The sequence below is a fragment of the Carcharodon carcharias genome, chromosome 18, assembly GCF_017639515.1.
Source record: "Carcharodon carcharias isolate sCarCar2 chromosome 18, sCarCar2.pri, whole genome shotgun sequence".
In the NCBI taxonomy this organism is placed as follows: Eukaryota; Metazoa; Chordata; class Chondrichthyes; order Lamniformes; family Lamnidae; genus Carcharodon; species Carcharodon carcharias.
In genome coordinates this window covers 94,236,086-94,257,113 of record NC_054484.1, presented here as the reverse complement: position 1 = coordinate 94,257,113, position 21,028 = coordinate 94,236,086, and positions in this window count along the sequence as shown.

The window sequence follows — 21,028 nt, the reverse complement described above, 5'->3', positions numbered from 1 at the left end:
TAGGCACAGAAAATAATCATAAAAGCTAACTTGACGCCTGCCTTTATATCCAGAGGGGTTAGAAGTTACGCTTCAGCTATACAAAGCCCTGTTGACCACCCCTGGAGTTACTGCGAGCAGTTCTGGTAACAGGCCTTAGGGAGGACATATTGGCCTTGGAGGGAATGCAGTGAAGATTTACCAGAATGATACCTGGACTCGAAAGGTTAAATCGTGAAGAGAGATGAAATAAACCAGGGTTGTATTCCCTGGAATTTAGAAGGTTAATGGGTGATTTGATTGAAGTTTTCAAAATACAAAGGGAAGCAGAAAGGGTAAATTTGGAGAAACTATTTCTGCTGGTTGGGGATTCTAGCATTTGGAAGCATAAGCTAAAAATGAGAGCCAGACCTTTCAGGAGTGAAATTAGGAAACACTCCTACACTCAAAGGGTGGTGGAAGTTTGGAACTCTCTTCCATAGAGGCAATTGATGCTAGATCAATTGTTATGTTGAAACTGAGGTGATAAGATTTTTGTTAGCCAAAGGTATTAAGGGATATGGGACAAAGTTGGATATTTGGAGTTAGGTTGCAGATCAGCCATGATTTTATTACATGTCAGAACAGGTTTGAGGGGCTAAATGGCCTCCTCCTGATCTTATTTCCTCCCTCTGCTTTAACTCTGTATCCCTTGATATCCTGAAACAAAATCTATCAATCTCAGTCTTGGAAGCTTCGATTGTCCCAACATCCATGTCCTTTAGAGAGATAGAATTCCAGATTTCTACTGTCCTTTATGTGAAAATGTGCCCCTGATTTCTCTTTTAAATGGCCCAGCTCTAATTTTTAGATTGTGTCCCTTTGTTCTTGATTCCCCTAACAGATTCAATCATTTTAATGTTTCAACTACCTCAATCAGGTGTTGTTAGATCTTCCTTAAATCTTGAAAGGCTAACCTGCAGGAGTTACAAAGCCAGTAACCACTTTACTGTGGTTAACGGGTGGCTACTTTCGAAGTGTAACCTCCTAGATGATCCTACAAATGCTCAGTACACAGCAGGAAGCTCATTGTCAATTCTACAAGCAGAAAATGTCTACATTGCTTCAGAGAAAAGGCCTATGCACAAATGTACAGCATAATCCAAAATCTTCCTTTTTGTTAGTTTTGCATATATTTATATAGTGTTGTGCTCGTAACTAATTAATTTCACAATTTTAAAGGACTTCTCTTTTGAAATTATGCCTTTTGGTTCTTTAAATTGATTGGCATCTCTGCTAAAATAGTAAAGAGGACAGTCAGACAAAAGATTCCGATGGAGTAGAGCGAGAAGGACCAAGGAGGAAAGATTTGCTTGCAGGGTGCTGCTGCTAGAGGCTCTCCAGACTTGTTTTGATTCCCCAGGGGCAGACAGTGCCGCTGGCCATTACCTGTGTGGTCAGTGTAATTTCCTCATTGATATTGTAACAGGGCCTCCAGTGGCGATGGTGGGTGAGAGTGCTGGGCAAGGGAACTGGTCACCCTCTGTGGGCCCTCTGTGCAGGGGGCAATGTCATTAGCAGGCTGGTTGGGGTGGGGTGCAGTGCAGAGACGGATGCCATGAGGAGTGGACTAAAGAAGGAGGAGTGACCCTCCTTGAACAGTGACCTGTAGCGTGGCGGGAGTAAAAGCCATGGATAGAGTAGCCTGAAACCTTTGTCAGTGTCTGGGGAGCCAGTGAGAGAAACTAGAGCAGGAACACAGCTGCCAGAAACCAAGGAGGAAACCTGGACAACACAGAATCCTGCAAGTCTGAGAAGCCTTGAAGTTGGAAAGCACTAGCTGAGAATATGGTGGAGGCAGGTTCAGCTGAAGCATTCTAAAGGGAATGAGACTGTTATCTGAAAAGGAAGAATGTGCAGGGTTACGAGGAGAAGGCGGGAGAATGGCACTGAGTGATTTGCTTATTTGGAGAGCCGGTGCAAACACAATGGGCTGAATGGCCTCATTCTGCACTGTAACAATTCTGTGATTCTGTGTGAGAAGATACCCTTCGTGCTCTGGAGGGCAGGACAATCTGGCTCACATTGTTGGGGGAATTAGTGATAGGAGTCCATTAACTATGACTTCTGCTGAATACAAGGCATTCCTGCTTCCACTGCCTTACAACCAACTCAGCTACCCAGCTGACTAGGTGCCAGGAGGTGAGCTCTGTATCTGGAATGTTGGGACCATGGTTGTCCATTGTAAATAGTTTGTGACCTATGAATTAAGCTTTTTCATGAATATATGTAAGGATTTGGTGCCAGTGGAATACAAAAGATCCTGTTTTAGAACTTCTGCCCAGTCTGTGTGCTTGCAGCTCACGTTACAATATCATTGAAGAATGCCACATAGGTGAAGGAGATAGTGATTGGCAGGTGTCTGTCCCTGAGGAATCAACGCTATGTGAACAATCCCCCCAAGTCTTAAGGAGTTGGATATGAGGCGCCTGCAATTTCAAGTTGTCACTTTGAGAGGTTAGGAGATACTCCTTTTACAGCAAACTGTTGAAACGTGGAATACATTGGAACATAGGGGCAAGATTGGAGTATTCAACCCTTCGAGCCAGTCCCACTATTCAGTTAGATCATGGCTGATTGGTATGTCAACTTTATTTTCCTCTATTTGTTTCATATGTTTTAAAACATTTACCTAACAGGGATCAATTCCAGCCTTTAAAATTTCTATCAACCCAGCTTCCACATTCTTGTAGAGGAAGGATATTCCAAGATTTTCATCATCCTTTTGTGTGAAAAATCGTTTCTGGATTTCACTGTTAAATGGCCTAAGCTTAAGATGGCCCGGGAGAGGAATGCACCTGGGGAACAGGCACGCAGGTTGGCGGCATGATATTCCATACTTTACCACTACAGTTCTCGTCCCCACTGGAGTTAGAAGTCCAGCCCATTATGTTTCAAGTTTGTAGTTTGACTCATTGACGCTGAATACTGTCTCAGTAATTGTGCAAAAAGTTGTGTTACTTAGCACTAATGATAATGCTTCTGAAATTTAATAGAATGGAATTTTTCTAATGGAGTTGAATGTTTACTCTTAGTGATGTTATTAATGTTAATCTAAAAGAGGCAGAGACTGTAATAAGCTGACGACATGGATTTAAAAGTAATAGTTCTTGTCTCAGGAATCTATTGAAATTCTTTGAAGAGGTAACTAAGTTAGGGGAGCATACTATTCAGTAGATATAGTTTACTTGGCTTTCCTGAAAGCATTTGTACCTATGCTGTTCTCATAAGAAGACTGATGTTAATGGATTGATGGCAATTGACTTAACTAGATTGAAAGTAGATGGACAAATGTACGCAGATGATGGTGATGAATGGATGTACCTGTAACTGGGGGCAGTAACAAGGGAAGTTATGCAGTGGTTTATTCTGACCCTGCTCACGTTTGAGTTACTGCTAAATGATGCTCTGGGATTACTTCCAACTACCTATGTAAATAGAAGCTGTGCAGGGGGTGAATTACACAGTCAGTCTCTAAAACAATTAAGTGACACACTTCTCTCATTGGCACAGATAAATAACTTGAGCAATCCTGAATCTGGCTGAAATATAGAGCAGCACGATGCCCACAGAAATTGATGGACATGAAAACACTTGAAATATTGCAACTTCAACCAATCACTCAATTTTTTAATGGTTTTATTCCCCACCAAATTGAATAGATTGCTGTACAAATAATGATTACAAACTAACAAGCCTGAGAAAAATTAAGCAATTCCCTTAAAACCTTTAAAAAAAACACAATTCAGCAGATCGATACTAGGATTAAGCACAAATTCTAGGCAGACACTTCCTGCGCAATACAGACAGCGTGCTGCATGGACCAAGATATCACTTCTTGGGGTGACACATTAAACCAAGGCCCGGTCTGCCCTCTGAGGCAGATGTAAAAGATCCCTTAACGCCGTTTCGAAGAACAGCAGGGGAATTATCCCCGGTGTCCTTGCCAATAGTTATCCTTCAAAAAACATCACTAAAAACAGATAAAATCAAAATACTGCGGGTGCTGGAAATCTGAAACAAAAACAAATCACTAAAAACAGATAATCTGGGTGTTATCATATTAATGTATGTTCAAGAAAAGCCTGAGTCTAAAATAGGGGCAACTTTGATGACAAAATTATTCCGTAATGTAAAAAATTGTCCAAAGATTTGAAGTGAAATATTGCCATCTGTTGGTCAAATGAGTTATAAATCTCAAATGGCAGAGCACATGATAGATAGACAGAAGTGGGGTTTTATAATTCTAAAACACTGGGCATTCTTAGTTTATTTCATGGACAGTGATGAACAAAAAAGCTTTCTATATCTAATGTTGTAGATAATAGAGAAAAAATAAATTTAGTATTTAAGATAGCACAGCTATGAACTAGAAAATGAATAATACTCACACAGCCAAGTCCACACATTCTTTTAAAAAACGTCCTCAGTAGTTGGACACCAGCTTCTATTCCCTTATCTCTGCATTAGATGCAGAAATTATTCTCTCTCCCTTTCTCTCTCTTCCCCCACCCCCTCCACCCCACCACCCCCTTCCCCACCTCCCCTCCCCTCCCAAAGCAGCACATTTTAAGAAGCATGCAGCTGGGAACTGAGGTGATTTGGCTTTTACTGGGTCACTCTGGCTTCCTTTCTCGATATAACTAAATACAAATCAGTTCAGCGTCGTCAAGACCCATTTTAACCCATATATCAAGGGAAGTGCTGCGACAGCAGAAATAACTGCTTTAAATGGGAGAGTTATTGCTGCAGATGGGACAAATCCAAACCAACAATTGATCATTACAAACTTGTTTTGTGTAGGTAATGAGAACTACTTTCATTATTTAGACATTCACCTGAATCTAGAGTTCAAAACTTAAAACATGCAAATTATTATTGATGGTAGCCTTGTGCAGCATTCTAGAATTGAAAATAAACAATCCATCTTCAAAGCATGTGTTATTATTGCACAAATACTAACTTTCTTTAATAAACCATTGTGGAAAATAATATATTTTGATAATAAATCCATGAAATACAATTCATGAAATACATTATAATTGAGAAAGAAGAGAGTGAGGGTAAGAGGAAGCAATAGAGAAAGAAGAAAGAAAGACTTGCATTTAAACAGCGCCTTTCTTTTTTAATTCGTTCATGGGATGTGGTGTCACTGGCTAGGCCAGCATTTATTGCTCATCACTAATTGCCCTTGAAAAGGTGGTGGTTAGCTGCTTTCTTGAACCGCTGCTTTCTTAGAATTATACAGGATATACAGCAAAGAAGCAGGCCATTCGGCCCAATCAGTCCATGCTGGTATTTGTGCTCCACTTGAGCCTGCTCCCATCTTTTCTCACCTAAATCTACAATCGTTACCATCTGTTCCCCTCTCCCTCATGTACATGTTTAATTTCCCTTTAAATGCACCTATACTATCTACCTCTCCCTGTGGTGGTGAGTTCCACATTTTGACCCCTGTTTGTGTAAAGACATTGGGCAGAATTTTTCCGTCGGCGAGCTGGGGGCGGGGCCCGCTCGCCGACACGAAAATGACATGGGATGACATTGGGCGGAATCCCCAACGTCATTTTGCCCCATTTAAATATTCAGGAAGGCTGGCGGACAATGCGATCAGCTGTCCGCCCACCGACCTGTCAATGGCCAATTGAGGCCATTGACAGGATAATTAAAACAATTAAAGGACCTGCTCGTCCAACCTTAAGGCCAACCTCACCATCACCGCAGGCACAATCCATGTCCTCACCAGTCAGCACGATGGCACGCTCCTCAAAGTGAGTGATGGGCCTAATGTGGGTCACTCCACCGCCCCCAGTCTGGGATCTCTCCCTGCTGATGTGAGCCAGCTTCTCCTGCATGAAAACAGACGGAGTGGGTGTGTGAGCAGGACATGTGGTACTGTGTGGAATGTTTGTGTGGTGAGCAGGATGAGAATACGAGCTCCCGAGGGTATGAGCCTGATGGAGATGTGAGGGTGTGTGTGAGAGTTAGTGGTGTTGTCCCTTGAGGTGTGAGATCCCTGTGGATGTGTGATGGGTTTGTGAGCATGAGTTGAGAGTGATGAGAAAAGTGAATTACCCTGGCAGAACAGATGAGAGCATTCATCATGTAGTGGCACTGGGTGGCTGCCCTCTTTTGCAGGGCATTGGCGCTGACTACCACTGCCACTGCTTCCCAAGCCATATTAGTGAGGCTGCTGCCCATCCTGTGGCCAGAGCGCAGGTAGAGGACATCACGGTGAGCCTCCACTACATCCAAAAGGCACTCGAGAGACACATCACTGAGCCTGGGGGCTGCAGTCTTTTTACCTTTCAGGGCCATGTCTTTTTTGCAGCAGTTTTGGGCTGGAAGCACTGAGAGGTGTGTGCATGGCTAGACTTTAAATGTGGCGCCCGGCGTGCTAAAGCGGTGAGGTGGTGGCATGGTGGGCGAATGAGAGCTCGCTCACTATGGAAACGCTATGTTTTCCAGGAATGCATAATTAATGCAATGGGTTTGGGATGATACAGCATGAAAAGCCACCATTGCAACCAGTGGGTAAAACGTTGCTTTACCTGCCCGCTACCACACTTAGTGCAAATCTGGGACGATTCTGCCCAGTGAGTTTAAAGTGCAGTCATTTTGAGTGTCTCGGGGAAAGATACAAGTTGGGTGAGAAGCATCAAGTGAATGGGCAAGAATTCACCAGAAGAAACACAGTTTGCATGTGTGCCAGTCCCAAGCAGGAAGCCTTTGTGTCAAGCTAGTGGTAACTCTTCACTAGTTTACATGCCTGTGAAGATATTGCTGGGTAAAGAAATATTGGGAACTTGAATCATCTTCTGTTTGTATTGAGATCTTTCCAACCTTTTTGCCTGGTGTAGTATAGTTTGTTTTCCTTATTTTAATAAATAGTTTATTATTTGTGTTACAAGTTCATCAGCAGACTCCTGTGAATTTGTTCAGTAATTTCCCTCCCTGGTTTCTAAAAATAAAGTTAGGATCTATCAAGCCAGGTTTCACTCTGGGACCAGTATTAACATCAGCTGGGATCGTAACACTTCACAAAAGAGGGGGAAAATGCAAACATTGTAGTTAAGGAGGATTGTGACATGATAAACATGGGGAGGGAGGAAATATTAAGGGGATTAGCATCCTTGAAAGTGGATAAACCGCCAGAGCTGGAAGAAATGTACCCCAGGCTGTTAAAAGAAGCCATGGAGGAAATAGCGGAAGATCTGACCATCATTTTCCATTCCTCACTGGATAGAGGTGTGATGCTGAAGGATCGGAAGTATGCTAATTTTATATCCTTCTTTAAAAAGTGAGCGAGGGATAGACCGAATAGCTACAGGCCAGTCAGTCTGGCCTCAGTAGTGGGCAAATTATTGGAATCAATTCTGAGGGACAGCATAAACTGTCACTTAGAAAGGCGTGGATTAATCAAGGACAGTCAAAATGGATTTAAGACAAGGTCATGTCTGATTGATTTGACAGAATTTTTTGAGGAAGTGAGGTTGTGCAGTTGATGTGGTCGACATGGATTTTAGCAAGATTTTTGACAAAGGCCAGGATTTTCCGCTTCCATTTGCGGTGAGCGTCATAGTGGGTGGAAGCGGAAAATATCAGGAGATTGCAAAAATCGGTTTCACATCGTCGTAAAACCAGTTTGCGATTGTCCACTCCACCCGTCAATGGTGGACCGTGTTTCCTGCCGCTGCACGTTGGGAACCTAATTCAATACTTCTGCATCTCATTATAAGCCGTGCTCGCCAGAATCAACACCTCGCGCTGAATTATGAGCTTCATGTCGACATGTTTCACAATGGTATAAAAAGTGCATGCACCTGGCAACCTGCACTTCGCTCAGGACTTTGAGGTTTGTTTGCCTAACTTGCTTGGGCAGCACGTGGTCATCAGTGCCAGGCTTCGCAGGCAGCACCACATTGCTTTTAGGGGGGCTCATGGACAGGTGTCTACCTACCAGACCAGCAGTAAGGTGGGGGTGACTGTTCAACAGCTGCAGGGCTAGGGCTTGCTTGGGGAAGGGTTATCCCAGGGTGTGTGTGGCGGTACATATTGATCTGTGCGACAATCTTCAGCCAGAAGTGCCAAGTGGATGATCCACCTTAGCCTTCTCCGGAGGTCCCCAGCATCACAGATACCAGTCTTCAGCCAATTCAATTCACTCCAGGTGATATCAAAAAACGGCTGAAGGCACTGGATACTGCAAAGGCTATGGGCCCTGACAGTATTCCAGCATTGGTACTGAAGACCTGTGCTCCAGAACTTGCAGTGCTCCTAGCCAAGCTGTTGCAGTACAGCTACAACACTGAAATCAACTCAGCTATGTGGAAAATTGCCCAGGTATGCCTGTACACAAAAAGCAGGACAAATCCAACCCAGCCAATTACCGCCCCATCAGTCTACTCTCAATCATCGATTGATCAAAGTAATGGATGGGTTCATCAACAGTGCTATCAAGCAGCATTTGCTTAGCAATAACCTGCTCACTGATGCTCAGTTTGGGTTCTTCCAGGGTTACTCAGCTCATGACCTCATTACAGCCTTGGTTTTAGCATAGACAAAACAGTTGAACTCCAGAGGTGAGGTGAGCATGACTATCCTTGACATCAAGGCAGCATTTGACCAAGTGTGGCATCAAAGAGCCCTAGAAAAACTGGAGTCAGTGGGAATCAGGAGGAAAACTCTCCACTGGTTGGAGTCAAACCTAGCACAAGGGAAGATGGTTGTGGTTGTTGGGAGGTCAATCATCTCAGTTCCAGGACATCACTGCACGAGTTCCTCAGGGTAGTGTCCCAGGCCCAACCACCTTCAGCTGCTTCATCAACGACCGCTCTTCCATCATAAAGTCAGAAGTGGGGATGTTCACTGATGATTGCATAATGTTTAGCACCATTCGTGACTCCTCAGATGCTGAAGCAGTCCATGTTCAAATGCAGCAAGACCTGGATAATATCCAGACTTGAGCTGACATGTGGCAAGTGCAATGACCATCTCCAACAAGAGACAATCCAACCATTGCCCCTTGATGTTCAATGGCATTACCATCACTGAATCCCCCACCATCAACATCCTGGGGGTTACCATTGACCAGAAGCTGAACTGGACTAGCCATATAAATACTGTGGCTACAAAAACAGGTCAGAGGCTAGGAATCCTGCAGTGAGTAACTCACCTCCTGATTCCCCAAAGCTTGTCCACCATCTACAAGGCACAAGTCAAGGTTGTGATGGAATACTCCCCACTTGTCTGGATGAGTGCAGCTCCCACAATACTCAACAAGCTTGACACCATCCTAGACAAAGCAGACTGCTTGATTGGCACCCCATCCACTACTCACACACAGTGACAGCAGTGTCTACCATCTACAAGTGGCACTGCAGGAACTCACCAAGCCTCCTTAGACCATACCTTCCAAACCCACAACTATTACCATCTAGAAGGACAAAGACAGCAGACACATGGGAACAACGCCACCTGGAAGTTGCCCTCCAAACCACACACCATCCTGACTTGGAAATATATCACCATTCCTTCACTCTCACTGGGTTAAAATCCTGGAATCTCTCCCTAACAGCACTGTGGGTGTACCTATACCACATGGACTGCAGCTGTTCAAGAAGGAAGCTCACCACCACCTTCTCAAAGGCAATTAGGAATTGACAATAAATGCTTGCCTAGCCAGCAAAGCCCACATCCCGTAATTTTTTTTTTAAGTGGCCTCAAGATGGTGCAGGCTGAGGAGGTAGTCTTCAGAAGAGATGAGGCCAGATGAAGATGTGAGGTTGTGTGTGAGAGAGTGAGTGGTGATGTCCTTTGAGCTGGCAGTGAGTGAGATGCCAGTGAATGTGATGGCCTTGTGAGTTTTTTTTTCTATTCATTCACGGGATGTAGGAGTCACTGGCTAGGCTAGCATTTATTGCCCATCCCTAGTTGTCCTTGAGAAGGTGGTGATGAGCTACCTTCTTGAACCGCTGCAGTCCATGTGGTGTAGGTACACCCACACTGCTGTTAGGGAGGGAGTGGCTTGGAGCAGAACTTCCAGATGGTGGTGTTTCCATGTGTCTGCTGCCCTTATCCTTCTCAAAGGTAGTGATTGTGGGCTTGGAAGGTGCTTCTAAGGAGGCTTGGTGAGTTCTTGCAGTGCATTTTGTAGATGGTACAGTGATGCTGCTATTGTGCATCAGTGTGGAGGGCACGAATGTTTGTAGATGGGTTGCCAATTAAGTGGGCTGCATTGTCCTGGATGATGTCAAGCTTCCTGAGTGTGGTTGGAGCTGCACTCATCCAGGCAAGTGGAGAGTATTCCATCACACAACTGATAAGTGCCTTGTAGATAGTGTGTAAGAAATTGGGATCTTTAATAAATGGGTATTTTCTGCATTTTATGGAATTAGCTAAGCAACATTGATTTTCTTTCTGTAAAAAGGATTCCTAAATACTTTGACCTCCAAATTGTCTTAGTTAAGTCTGTCATGTTGACATTCCTGAGTTGTTAGCTGACACCCTGTGCACCCCCTTATTTCCCAAGTGTTTAGAAAAGACCAAAATATGACCCTCAGCATGAAGTTTACTAAAACTGACCTCGAGCTGGGTGACAGACAAGGTGGTGATAACCACCCTGACGTTTTGAGTACCCATCTTGCATCCACTGGTCAGAATAGTTAGATAAATGATTGACACTGGGTAAGATACCAGCCCCTAAAAGGGTATATATATTGGTGGTAGGGTGCTGAAGTGCTGGTGAGGTGGCAGTGCTCATTGGCAGCTGCCTTCTTCAGACAGAAGATGGACCAGAGGAGGAAGATCGAGGAAAGAGTTTCCTAACACTTTGACTGGAGTGTAGAATGCTGTTATCTCAAGCTGTTACGGGCTGTATACTTTTTTTCTGTCTAATGTATCATATCTAAACTGTTTTTTCTTAATAAACTATCTTAAAATTACATACGAATAGTCAACTGCCTATTTAGGTGTGAGTGGTCCCGAACCCAGAAATCTTACACTGGAGAGGCTTTGAGCGGTCAAGAGGTGAGTTACTCACCACAGGATTCCTAGCCTCTGACCTAGTCTTGTAGCCACAGTATTTACATGGCTAGTTCAGTTCAGTTTCTGGTTAATGGTAACCCAAAGGATGGTGATAGTGGGGGATTCAGTGATGGTAATATCATTCAATGTCAAGGGGAGATGGTTAGATTCTCTCTTGTTGGATATGGTCATTGCCTGGCACTTGTGTGGCATGAATGTTACTTGCCACATGTCAGCCCAAGCCTGAATATTGCCCAGGTCTTGCTGCATTTGGGCATAGACTGCTTCAGTATCTGAGGAGTCATGAAAGGGCTGAACATTGTGCAAACGTTAGCAAACATCCCCACTTCTGACCTTATGATGGAAGGAAGGTAATTAATGAAGCAGCTGAAGATGGTTGGGCTGAAGACACTACCCTGAGGAACTCCTACAGTGATGTCCTGGAACTGAGATGATTGACATCCAACAACCACAACTATCTTCCTTAGTGCTAGATATGACTCCAATCAGCAGAGTTTTCTCCCTGATTCCCATTGACTCCAGTGTTGCTCGGGCTGCTTGATGCCACACTCGGTCAAATGCTGCCCTGATGTTAAGGGCAGTCGCTCTCACCTCACCTCGGGAGTTCAGCTGTTTTGTCCATGTTTGAACCAAGGCTGTAATGAAGTCAGGAGTTGAGAGGCCCTGGTGGAGCCCAAACTAAGCATCAGTGCTAAGCAAGTGCTGCTTGATAGCGCTGTTGATGAGCCCTTCCATCACTTTACTGAGTGTGTGAGTTTAGAGTGATGAGATGGTTGCCTTACCCTGGCAGCATGGACGTCATCATTCATCCTCTTTCTGCACTGGAAGGCCAACCTCTTCTGTGCAGCATTGGCACTGACCACCACTGCCACTGCCTCCCAAGCTGGAGTTGGGAGATTGCTGGATTTCCTGTGGCCAGTGCAGGACATCATGGCAGGCCTCCAAAAGGCATTCTATGGACAGGTCAATGAACTCTTCTTGGCTTTCGGGGCCAGGTCTTCACTGCAGCAGCCCTGGGCTACAAGCATTGAGAACTGTGTGCATGGCTGCAATTTAGATATGGCACCTGGAGTAAGGAAACAGTGAGGTAACGGTTTGGTGGGCAATTCAGAGGTTGCCCGCCAGCAAAACGACGTGTTTGCTGTGGCTGCATCATTAATGAGGTGGGAAGCGGACAATAAGGCGCAAAAACTTGCCCTTGTGGCCGGTGGGAAAAATGTCTTTTTTCACTCCCGCCACCACACTTAGTGCAAGTCAGGGAAAATTCCACCTAAAGTCCCAGGTAGCAGACTGGTTAAACAAATAAAAGCCCATGGGATCCAGGGGAATGTAGCAAGCTGGATACAAAATTTGATCAGTGGCAGGAAACAAAGGGTTACTGTTGACTTGTGTTTTTATGAAGCGGAAGCTGCTTCCATTGGGGTCCCAGTATTAGGTCCCCTGCTTTTTGTGGTATATATTAAAGATTTGGATGTAAATGTAGGGAGAATGATCAAAAAGTTTGCAAACGTCACAAAAATTGGCCATGTGGTTGATAGTGAGGAGGTTAGCTGTAGACTGCAGGAAGATATTGATGGGCAGAAAATTGGCAAATGGAATTCATTTGAGAGAAGTGTCAGGTGATGCACCTGGGGAGGTCAAACAAGGCAAAGGAATACACAATAAATGGGAGAATACAGAGAAGTTTAGAGGAAGTGAAGGGACTTGGAGTGAATGTCCACAGATCCCTGAAGGTAGCAAGACAGGCATATGGAATCTTTTCATTTATTAGCCAAGGCATAGAATATAAAACCAAGGAGATCATACCGAAACTATATATAACATTAGTTAGGCCACAAATTGAGCATGGTATGCAATTCTGATCACCGCATTACAGAAAGGATGTAGTTGCACTAGAGAGGGTACAGAGGAGATTTACAAGGATCTTGACAGGATTGGAAAATTGCAACTGTGAGAAAAGATTGGATAGGCTGGGGTTATTCTCCTTGGAACAGAGAAAACTGAGGGGAGATTTGATTGAAATGTACAAAATTGTGAGGGGCCTGGATAGAGTGGTTAGGAAGGGACTATTTACTTTAGCAGAGAGGTCAGCCAGGTAGCATAGATTTAAAGTGATTGGTAGAAGGTTTAGAGGAGGGATGAGCACAATTTTTTTCATCCAGTGGGTAGTCGGGGTCTGGAAATCACTGTCTGAAAGGGTAGTAGAGGCAGAAACCTTCAACTCATTTAAAAGATGTCTAGATATGCACCTGAAGTGTCGTAACCTGTAGGAGTTCCTCAGGGTAGTGCCTTAGGCCCAAGCATCTTCAGCTGCTTCATCAATGACCATCCTTCCATCATAAGGTCAGAAGTGGGGATGTTTGCTGATGATTGCACAATGTTCAGCACCATTCACAACTCTTCAGATACTGAAGCAGTCAATGTCCAAATGTAGCAAGACCCGGACAATATCCAGGCTTGAGCTGACAAGTTGGCAAGTAACATTTGCGCCACACAAGTACCAGGCAATAACCATTGACCAGAAACTGAATTGGACTAGCCATATAAATAATGTAGCTACAAGAGCAGGTCAGAGGCTAGAAATCCTGTAGCAAGGAACTCACCTTCTGACTCCCAAAGCCTGTTCACCATCGACAAGGCACATGTCAAGAGTGTGATGGGATACTCTCCACTTGCCTGGATGAGTGCAGCCCCAACAACCCTCGAGAAGCTTGATACCATCCAGGACAAAGCAGCCCACTTGACTGGCACCCCAACTACTAATATTCACTCCCTCCACCACTGATGCACAATGGCAGCAGTGTGTACTATCTATAAGATGCACTCTGGGAAGAGTATCCTGCAGTCAGCATTGCGGTGAAGCAGTCTGGGAAGAGTATCCTGCAGTCAGCATTGCGGTAAAGCAGTCCAGGAAGAAAGTCCTGCAGTTAGTTCTTCTTGAAAATAACAAGAATGACATCACAAGACAACGCGAGAAAGCGGCGGAGAGATCAGAACCAGCGCAAGTGCGGGGAAGCTTCAAAAAGTGACGTCAGCACAATGGTGAGTAGTGGTTAAGAGTTTTTCTCCAGTTTAAAATAGATTAAGCTAAGAAAAGGTAAGGGTTCTAATTTTTATTTAAAGTACATAAATAATTTAACTTTTTTTACTGTATTTAACTTAAATTAAAGGGTTTTTCTTTGAACTAGAGGCATGGCAGGGCAACTCAGTCCCGTGTTATGTACCGCCTGCAACATGTGGGAAGTCCTAGACGCTCCTTACGTTCTGATCGACCATGTATGCAGGAAGTGCCACCAGCTGCAGCTACTTGAGCTCCGAGTTTTGGAGCTTGAGCGGCAGCTGGAGGCTCTGAGGTGCATCCGCTTGGCTGGGAGTTTCGTGGATAGCACGTTTTTAGATGTGGTCACCACAGAGCTTACAGAAGTGCAGACAGAGGGAATGGGTGACCATCAGTCAGAAGAAAGGTGTCAGACAGGTAGTCAGGAAATCCCCAGGGTGCATCTTGCTCGAGAGCCGTTTTTCTGTGTTGGAAAACAGTGAGAGTGACGTTCCTCTGGGGAGTGCAGCCGCACTCATGGTATTGTGAATGGCTCAGCTGCACAGACGTGTACAAGGCAGACGGGTTGCACCTGAACCGGAACGGGACCAACATCCTTGCGGGTAGTTTTGCTAGTGCTGTCGGGGAGGGTTTAAACTAACTTGGCAGGGGGATGGGATTCTGAAAGGAGGTTCAACAGGGGGAGATGCACAGCCAAAATTAGAAGAGAGAGCAAATGAGTCTGGATGGCATAGAAATTATAGGCCAGTTAAGGCACAAGGGAGTTTGGCAAGGTTGGATGATATTTATTTTATTGCAAGGAGTCTGACAAAGGCAGATGAGTTGAGGGCACAAATTAACACATGGAAGTATGATGTTGATGCTGTCACAGAGATATGGTTGCGAGAGGGGCAGGATTGGCAGCTCAATATTCCAGGATATAGGGTCTTCAGGCGAGACAGGGAAGGAGGTAAAAGAGGAGGGGTTGTTGCAATATTGATCAAAGAATCAATTACTGCAGTAAGAAGGGATGACATCTTAGAAGGCTCCTCAAATGAAGCTATATGGATAGAACTGAAAAACAAAAAAGGAGCAATCACATTGCTGGGAATGTACTATAGGTCCCTAAACAGTCAGAGAGAAATAGAAGAGCAAATATGTAGGCAGATTTCGGAGAAGTGTAAAAATAAGGGTAGCAATAATGGGGGATTTCAACTTCCCCAACATTAACTGGGTTTGTCATAGTGTGATAGGTTTAGTAGGAGCGGAATTCTTAAAATGCATCTAGGAGAGCATTTTAAGACAGCACATAGAAAGGGAGGGTCATGTCTGACCAATCTGATTGAATTTTTCGTAGAGGTGACCAGGTGTGTCAACGAGGGCAATGCATTTGACATAGTCTACTGGGACTTCAGCAAGGCTTTAGATAAGGTCTTGCATAGGAGACTGATAACGAAGGTAATAGCCCATGGGATCCAAGGCAATTTGGCAAATTAGATCCAGAATTGGCTGAGTGGCAGGAAGCAAAGGGTGATGGTCAAGGGGTGTTTTTGTGACTGGATGCCTGTCTCCAGTGAGGTTCCACAGGGACTGATGTTGAGTCCCTTGCTGTTTGTGGTATATATAAATGATTTAGACTTGAATATAGGAGGGTTGATCAGTAAGTTCGCAGAATTGGTGGGGTGGTAAATAGTGAGGAGGATAGCCTTAGATTACAGGAGGATATAGATGGGCTGGTCAGATGGGCTGATCAGTGGCAAATGGAATTTAATCCAGATAAGTGTGAGGTGATGCACTTGGGCAGGACAGACAAGGCAAGGGAATACACGATGAATGGCAGGACCTGGGAAGTACCGAGGATCAGAGGGACCATGGTGTGCATGTCCACTGGTCCCTTAAGGTAGCGAGACAGGTAGATAAGGTGGTTAAGAAGGCATATGGGATACTTGCCTTTATTAGCCTAGGCATAGAATATAAGAGCAGGGAGGTTATGTTGGAACTGTATAAAACGCTGGTTAGGCCACAGCTAGAGTATTGCGTGCAGTTCTGGAATCCGCATTATAGGAAGGATGTCATTGCACTAGAAAGAGTGCAGAGGAGATTTACCAGGATGTTGGCTGGGCTGGAGAGTTTAGTTATGAGGAGGGATTGGATAGACTGTGGTTATTTTCCCTAGAGCTGAGGAGATTGAGGGGGGACATGATTGAGGTATATAAAATTATGGGGGGCATAGATAGGGTAGAGAGGAAGGAACTTTTCCCCTTGGTGGAGGGATCAATAACCAGGGGGCACAGATTTAAGGTAAGGGGCAGGAGGTTTAGAGGGGATGTGAGGAAGAATTTTTTCACCCAGAGGGTGGTGGGAATCTGGAACTCACTGCCTGAAAGGGTGGTAGAGACAGAAACCCTCAAAACATTAAAGAAGTATTTGGATGCGCACTTGCAATGCCATGGCGTTCGAGGCTATGGGCCAAGTGCTGGAAAATAGGATTAGAATAGTTAGGTACTTGTTTGACCAGCACAGACTTGATGAGCCAAAGGGCCTTTTTCTGTGCTGTAGACCTCTAAGACTAGCGTAGCTTCCTTCAGGAAGAAGCACCTCCACTACAACAACTTGTATTTATATAGTGCCTTAAATATAGTAAAATGCCCCAAAGTGCTATACTGAAGTGCTGTTAAATAAAATTTTGCATGGAGCCACATGAGATATTAGGATGAATGATCAAAAGCCTATTCAAAGAGATAGATTTTAAGGGGGGGTGTCTAATACAGGAGAGAGAAGTAGAGAGACAGAATGGCTTAGGGAAGAAATTCCAGAGCCTTTGCCCCAGGGGAACTGAAAGCACGACTGCTAATGGAAGTTCGAAGAAAATCAGAAATGCACCAGAGGTCGGAAACGGAGGAGCACAGAGATCACTGAAAATTGTAAGGCCGTAAAAGGTCACAGTAAAAGAGATGAATTATGAAAACAGGGATGAGAATTTTTAAATTGTGTTGCCAGACTGGGAGTCAAGTTAGGTTAGCAAACACAAGGGTGATGGGTGAATGGGTCTTGGTGTGAATCAAAATATAGACAGCAGAGATTTGGATGAGGTCCAGCTTATGGAAGCTGCATGATGGGAGACCAGTCAGGGTAGCATTACTACCAGAATGAGGTGATTAGACCACTCTCTGGAGATGCACCTCGGCGAGACTGACGAATGTGGCATCTCTATTCAGGTTCTCTTCATTCTCTGAACACATTAGCTTGGATTCCCATTGCTGCCCTAGCTCTAGGAACAAAAATATACATAAGTGCAATTGGTCCAGAGATTTGTAAGGCCTAAGTGCCAAGCAAAGCATCCGGAATGGTCTGAAAGCACTCAACTCTCTGTTCTGTGCCCGCCTCAGCTCCCCATTGCTAACAGACCTGGAGGCTGATTCCTTGTGGGTGGGTTGAGCCTGAGGGGAGGGAAGATGATCATATGCTGGAAAATCCCGTGCCAAATGAAACCTTCACCTACTTTGTACAGTGGCTTCCACTGTCTACCCACCATTGACCAGGATATCTGGTGAGGCACAAAGTGGGCATAAATGAATTGGAACAATTTTCCATTGCGTCCTGCCTGCCCCTGTTTTTCAGATGCAGCCAAGATGAGAATTTGTTATGAGAATGAGAGATTTTGTTATTTCTTGTTTTGAACAGACAAGCTCATATATTTTTAAACTTGGTTATTGTAAAGAAATAAAGAAAGATTTGCATTTCTTTGATGAACTCAGGAAATTGAAAACACTTTACACCAATGAAGTGCTTTCAAAGCGTAACTACTTTTGTAATTTAGGAAATGTGACTATCAATTTGTGAACAAAGTCCCACGGGCAGCGATATTTCAATGACCAGTTCATATTTTTTAATTAATGTTGACTGAAGGAGATACTGGCCAGTTCACTGGAGAATTCCCCTGCTCTTCTTCGAATGCTGTCATAGGATCTTTTACTTACTCCTGAGAAGGCAGACAGGACCTCAATTTAATGTCTGATCTGAAAGACAGCACCTTTGACAGTGCAGCACTCCTTCAGTACTGCATCGTAGTGTCAGCCTGGATTTTGTTCCCAAGTCTTTGGACCAAAGGCTTGAAAGCACAACCTTCTGATACAAAGGCAAGGGAGCTACCACAAGGTGACACATACAGCATCCATAATTATTAGCTTAGCTAATAGATAAATCTGACCAATAGATTTAGCCTGTATGGAACAATGGTGATGTGTTATTTTCAGGCTTTGGAGGTGTTTGAAGAACATGGTTGTCATAATAGCAATAATGCAATTAATCTAATATACACACATATCAGGTATCACTATTCATTTCTTCTTTGTCTTGAAGCAGAGGGAGTGAAATATTTAATACAACTTTTAATCATTTTTAATGGAGTGTCTGGCTCTTCATCAAATTACATGTCATGGAACACGTAATTATTCAGAATTCTGACTTTGGTGTTTTTTTTCAGGCAAAACAAAATGTCAATTGTTTTGCTTATGGGTTTTAAATAAATTTCCACCAGTGAATGCATTTCATACAGTTATAGCCTCCCATAAATAAATGCTTAAAAGTCTAGAGTTGACATATCTAAAATACAGTCATCTTTTATTAAAGTACAACAACTACCTCACAGTGAGCTCAAGAAACAGACAGTTACTTGAGATTAGCAAAATGTTCTTCAAAATGAACAAGACGTAGTTGAGTAATTACTGTCACATTATTGCATGTGATGTTCGTATAAGCAAACCTCTAATCATTTATTACCCCTCTAACGTAGAAGTACTAATTGGACAAATACCATGAATGAAATTTTTGAAGGTAAATAATGGTGATCTGTTGACGGTGTTCAATGTTTCACCGTAGAATCACTGCGAGTTTAGGGAAACATAAGTTCATCGAGTGGAACCAGGAGCCAACGCGAGAGGAGCAGTTGCTTTGGAAAGTAGGACCTGGTGAGTATTTCTACTGTCCAGTCTTTAAAGTAAAAATTGGTCTTTAGTTAAAATTAAGTAGTGTTTAAAGTATACGAAGGTAAGGTCCCTAGTATACATTTAATCTTCTTTAAACTAAAGTAAAGGCAGTAATTTAAGGATAAGTCTTGGCAGGACAGCTCAGCCATGTGGCATGCTCCTCCTGTGCATTGTGGGAAATCAGGGACATTTCCAGTGTCCGGGGCGACCACATGTGCAGGATGTGTCTCCAGCTGCAGCTACTCGCTAGACCTGTGGCTGGAGTCACTGTGAAGTAACCGCAAGACTGAGACCTTCATGGGAAGCACATACAGTGAGGTGATCACACCACAGGTAAAGAGCGCACAAGCAGAAAGGGAATGGGTGACCGCCAGACAGAGTAAAACCACTAGGCTGGTAGTGCAGGAGTCCCCTGGGACCATCTCCCGCTCTATCGTTTTCCATCTTGGATATTGCTGGGGTGATGGTTTCTCAGGGGAATGCAGCAAGAGCCAAGTCTGTGGCACCATGAGTGACTCAGCTGCACGGGTGGGAGAAAGAGTAGGAGAGCAATAGAGATCCTACCAAAAGGGGAATAGATAGACGTTTCTGCAGCCGCAGACATGATACCAAGATGGTAAATTGCCTCCCTGGTGCCAGGGCTAAGGATGTCACTGAGCAGCTGCAGGACTTTCTGAAGGGGGAAAATGAATAGCCAGAGGTCATGGTCCATATCGATACCAATAACATAGGTAAAAAGAGGGATGAGGTCCTGCAAGCAGAATATAGGGAGCTAGGAAATAAATTAAAAAGCAGGACCTCAAAAGGTAGTAATCTCAGGATTACTCCTAGTGCCATGTGCTGGCGATTATCAGGAATAGGAGAATAGAACAGATGAACGCATGGCTGGAGAGATGGTGTAGGAGGGAGGGATTTAGATTCCTGAAGCATTGGGACAGATTCTGGGGAAGATGGGACGGTTGCACCCCAGCAGGACTGGGACCAATATATTTGCAGGGGTATTCGCTAGTACTTTGGGGGAGGGTTTAAACTAGAGTGGCAGGGGTACGGGAATCTGAATGCGGAGACACAAGAGATGGAAACAAAGATAGGGATGAAAGATAGAAAAATAAAAAGTAAAAGGGAAAGCAGAGGAAACAAGGGCTAGCAGCAAATAGGGCCATAGATGTGTAAAACTGTTAAAAAAGACAAGTCTAAAGGCACTGTATCTGAATACACAGAGCATTCACAATAAGGTAGATGAATTAACAAGGCAAATAAAATAAATGGGTACAATATGATTGCGATTGCCGAGACACGGCTGCAGGGTAACCAAGGCTGGGAACTGAATATCCAAGGGTATTCAATATTTAGGAATGATAGGCAAAAAGGAAAGAGAGGTGGGGTGGGTTGTTGGTAAAGGATGATATCAGTGCAATAGTGAGAAAAGGATGTTGGCTCAGAAAATCAAGACGTGGAATCAGTCTGGGTGGAGTCGAGAAGCAACAAGGGGCAGAAAACATTAGTGGGAGTTGTCTACAGGCCTCAAAACAGTAGTAGTAAGGTGAGGGATGGCATTAAACAGGAAATTAGAGATGCATGTAACAAGGGTGCTACAGTAACCATGGATGACTTTAATCTACATATAGACTGGGCAAACCAAATTAGTAATAATACTGTGGCAGATGAATTCCTGGAGTGTGTACGAGATTTTTTTTAGACCAGAATGTTGAAGAACCAATTAGGCAACTGGCTATCCTAGATTTGGTATTGTGCAATTAGAATGGGTTAATTAACAATCTCGTTGCACAGGATCCTTTAGGGAAGAGTGACCATAACATGATGGAATTCTTCATTAGGATGGAAAGTGAAGTGGTCCAATCTGAAACTAAGGTCCTAAATCTAAACAAAGGAAACTACAAAGGTATGAGGGGTGAGTTGGCTACGATAGATTAAGGAA